At 36.9% G+C, this 4,428-nt stretch overlaps 1 pseudogene; it reads left to right on the plus strand.

Annotated features, from left to right (window-relative positions):
- The first annotated feature begins 869 nt into the window (after nucleotides 1-869).
- Nucleotides 870-988, plus strand: LOC111745783 (annotated as a pseudogene).
- The last annotated feature ends 3,440 nt before the right edge of the window (nucleotides 989-4,428 follow it).

Here is a 4,428-nt window from a genome sequence, read left to right on the forward strand (position 1 = left end):
CATGCAGAAGGCTGGCTGCTAGCAATCTACCAACCTACACACCACAAATCCAGCAAAGCACCAAAATGCAGCCCTCTTTGGCCTCTGTGGGAAAGTACAGGAAAGGGGCCCAGGAATTAAACTTATCAATTATTAAAATCAAGGTAAATCAGCACAGTGAAGGGATTGATCAAATTAGAACTAGTAGACCACTTCCATCTGGGTTAGTGGCATGGCCGACAGCAGTGGTTTTCACATTTTTACATTTTCAAACAGTGGGGCCCTTTCTTAAAATGAAATCTCATGTAGATCGTCACTCTACTAGAGAGTTTAAATTAGAGATTTTCACATTGTACCTGCAGCTGTGGGAGAAGGGACAGGAGCCCACCTGATCACCTGCTCTGTTCGCCAGTGCTGTTTAGGCCTCTCCAGAATCCCCTGAGGGTTTGTGAACTCTCTTCTGCTGTGTTTGGGTGGACTCTACCTTTATATTAACTGAACATATTTTACAAGTAAAGACAAATTTCAGTTTAACCGAATTAATCTATTATCCTAATGATTGCAGAATTTAAATTGGTGAATTTCAAATAAAGTTCGACTGACTCTATATATTTCAAGCATCAGATAATTTAAAAATAAAACTGTTTACAATAGAACTTTTCAAACATACACAGAAATACATAGACTATATAATGAACCTTTATGTATTAATCACCAAGCTTCAACAATTATCAACATTTTGCCAATCTTTAATCTATCTTAACCTCTTTTTTCCACTGGATTATTTAAAGAAAATCTCCAGCTGCATGTCATCTCACTCATAAATACTTCAGTGTGCATTTCTAAACAACAGGACTTTAAAAAAATAAAATAAAATAAAATAAACAAAATTCTGTGGCCATGCCACCCTGAATGTGCCTGATCTCATCTGATCGCGGAAACTAAGCAGGGTCAGGCCTGGTTCGTACTTGGATGGGAGACCACCTAGGAAGACCAGATGCTGCAGGTGTTAAAACAAACAAACATGCCATTATGACATTTAACAAAATCAATATTAACTCTTTAATATAGTCCAAGAATTTTTAACCTTAGAATTTTAACCCAATCAGTGTTTCTCCAAATGAATTTTGATATTAAATGTAACATTTTGATGTTAACATCCATTAGATACTATCAAAGTATTTCAGACAGGGTTTTATGGTCTAATTATTTAGGGGAACTTCTGGGTCAAATATAGTTAAATAAATTGTCCACCTGTAAGACTTCTTAAAATCTTCAATATGCTAACTTCCATGTGACTCCCTAAGAGGGAAGAAGAATATACAAAACTCTTGAAATGTATTCAACTACCGACACATTTTTTTTCATGAGACAGGACAAGCCTTCCATAAAATTCATGAGTCTCAGCCCTTGTAAAGTCCTTAAGGGCCTTCATGTTTGTATTCTCCAGAGAGTTAAGGACATAGCCTTGCTTTTAGTTGGCAATGATGGACATCAACTGTCATCATACAGTCTAATCATGGAGAAAGACAAATGTTACTCTGACAACTCAGAACCTTATGATATGATGCTCCATTGAATGTTATGGCTATAAATTCAACAGGATTCCAGAGAAAGGCAGATCAATGTGGCCCTGTATAGTTCCTCTGTCCTGAGGCACATGGTGAAGATGAAGCTTGGGCAGGGCATATAAAGATGGGAAGCAGTGAAGAACACATCTGGAATATGACTGAATAGCATGAATAAGAGAGAACACAGAAATCTGAAAAATTATAGTATGTTCAAGGAAGAGTGAGGAGGCCAGCCAGGCTAGGGAGTGGTAGGAAATGAGATCTGATAAGGAGAGTAGAATGTGAGAATGTTGAAAAACTTGACAGTTGATTTGGAATATGATCTGGGTGGCATGATGATAAAGTATTTGAGAGCAGATGCCATATCTTTTATGGCATCTTTCCAAATAGAATACTTTAAATAAAGCAGGTACTTAATACTCGAAACAAACATGTTTATTTATGGAATCCCACTGAATGGAGTGAGCCATGAGTTCATACAACTCAGCATAAACTCATGTTCAACATAACTAGCCTGTCAATTACTACAGACAGGACCCTAAGAGGGTAGGGTCACAGGATGGGTCTATTTTCATGGAAGTTCGGAAGGAAAAGAAAAGAGTATAAATGTGGTATGTTTGGGGGCAGAGGTTACCAAAACATAGAGCTCTGTAGTGAGGATGAGGGATGGAGAAGTTGGAGGAGGGGATGACTTGGGAAAACAAGAGTCTAAGGGCATTGGGCTTCTGGGGGGCAGCAGGGAGAGGGGAAAAAAAAGATTACCAAAGGGCATTAAAAAGCCCTCAATAGAGTAGAAAGTGGAGTCTTATTTTAAAGAAGGTTTGGGGTTTAAGAATTGGCACTGGCATTAATGTTGATAAGTGCTACTCACAGGATGTTTCCCGAGCTGGTATAAATTATCAAATTGTTTCTGGTCAATAATGAGATAAGTATTAAAATTGTGAGTAAGCCAGATGGTATGGCTAGACAACCAAGAAAGTGGTTATTTTTTAGTAATTAATTTGTATTGTAGTTTAAAAAGCGTTGGGGAAAAAAATAGTGCTTCACCACAGATGGTTTGAGAAGCACAACCTAGATTATTCTTGAAAATGCCCTGAGGAATATATCTTCCCTCACAGCCAGTTTTTCATTCTGCATTAAAATAAGTGGCTGTTCCTTTGTTGGAGGGCCAGATGGCTTGCATTTATAGGACATCATATTAGAAAATTATGCACCTAATTCCTGGAAGCCATACCCAGCATGGTGAGATGCTTGTGTTTGGAAAGGCTGCCTGTCTCCTCACTGGGGGTTTATTCTCATTTAGTAGACTAACAGGAGGAATTATTGGCCCTATAAGAAGGATCTTCTCTTAGTCTTTCTTTTCCTCTTGTTTGATATTTTACAACTATACAGGTGACCACTTTTGTTCATACATATAATTTTATTTTTGTTCTGACATGTTACTCCTAACTGAAAAGTAAGGTAGGCAGAGACTATATTATTATTCCATTTCACAGATAAAGAAACTGAGGATGCAGAGAGGATTTCTGACCTACCCTAATCACACATCTAGAACTCACATCTTCTGATTACCTGCCAAATGGTCTTTACTTTTGGCCATGGTAAGAGGCAGCTTAACAGAGTCAAGAGCTTCCCGAGTCTTTTTAAAAGTTTAAATGAAGCAGCGTGTGCAAAGGGCCAGCATGGAAACAGGTAGAAAGTAAATGCTCAATAAATGTTAATTTCCTTTTCTTAAGAAATGCCAAAAGGTAGCATGGAATGAAGGAAAGAGGTTGTTGTTTGAGCAAGTCATGGCCCCTGCTGTTTAAAATCCAGAATTTTAAGGTTGACATCGTACAAATCGTTAAACTCAAGCTTTCCCAAAGTGTTTCCCAAACTGTGTTAATTAGATCCCAATCTCTGCCACTTACTGTTTGACCTCCTTCAACTGTTTACTCTCTCTGAGCCCCAGAGTTTTGTGTTTTTTTTCTTAATTATAAAAAGAGTTAATATAATTTACTTTGCAGAGAGGCTGCGAGCTTTAAAGATATGATGCCTAACATAGAATGGGGACTTAATAATTGGTACTGTTGTGTTATGATTACACAATTTTGCATTGACTTTATCCAGTTTAAAACAGTCGAGTCAACCAATAGATTTTGAATACCACCTCAACTGAGCCTTCGGTGTCATAGATCTGCTACCCTAAATACCTATTTTTTTTAACTCAAAAATCAGGCAATTAAGTCCAAGAGTCAACAAAATGCATCTACATGTATAAGTAGAAAATACCTATATGAATGCACTTAAAAAACATGCATTTCCCCCAAATTTCTTTCATATGGCACAATATTTGAGGCCTGCGGGGATGATTTATTATAGTCTGGCAGCACTGCTTCTTTGAGGCTGAATACGCTGGAGGAAGATTAAGAGGGAAGACAGAACCACTTGACAGTATAATTACACACACAACTTTTAATGTTATTGTATATGTATCAAAGATATTGTATCAAAATTTAAAGAGATAAATATTTTACATTTAGAAAATGAGAATACTTTCTGCTCATGGAAAAGAAAAAAGGAATTTAATAATATGCCATTCAAACTTACTTTAAATAATTATGTTATTTCAGATCTACAAGATAAACAGTCCACACCACAGAACCAGGGCATGGGGTATAATTTAATAAACACATGTCCCACAAGAGTGATGAAGAATATGGCCAAAGGCTGAAATTGGATGCATACATGATCTGGGGGTGTAACTTCATTTGTAAAATGAATCACAGTCTAAACTTGGACTTGGTTGACTTATTGAAATCATACTTTCTCACGAAATGTTGTTTTTCCTATAGGAGCACTTTTCCCAGTTTATTTTTAGTTGAGTTCTTTTGAACAA

This window comes from Pteropus vampyrus, unplaced genomic scaffold, assembly GCF_000151845.1.
Source record: "Pteropus vampyrus isolate Shadow unplaced genomic scaffold, Pvam_2.0 Scaffold165, whole genome shotgun sequence".
Classification (NCBI taxonomy): Eukaryota; Metazoa; Chordata; class Mammalia; order Chiroptera; family Pteropodidae; genus Pteropus; species Pteropus vampyrus.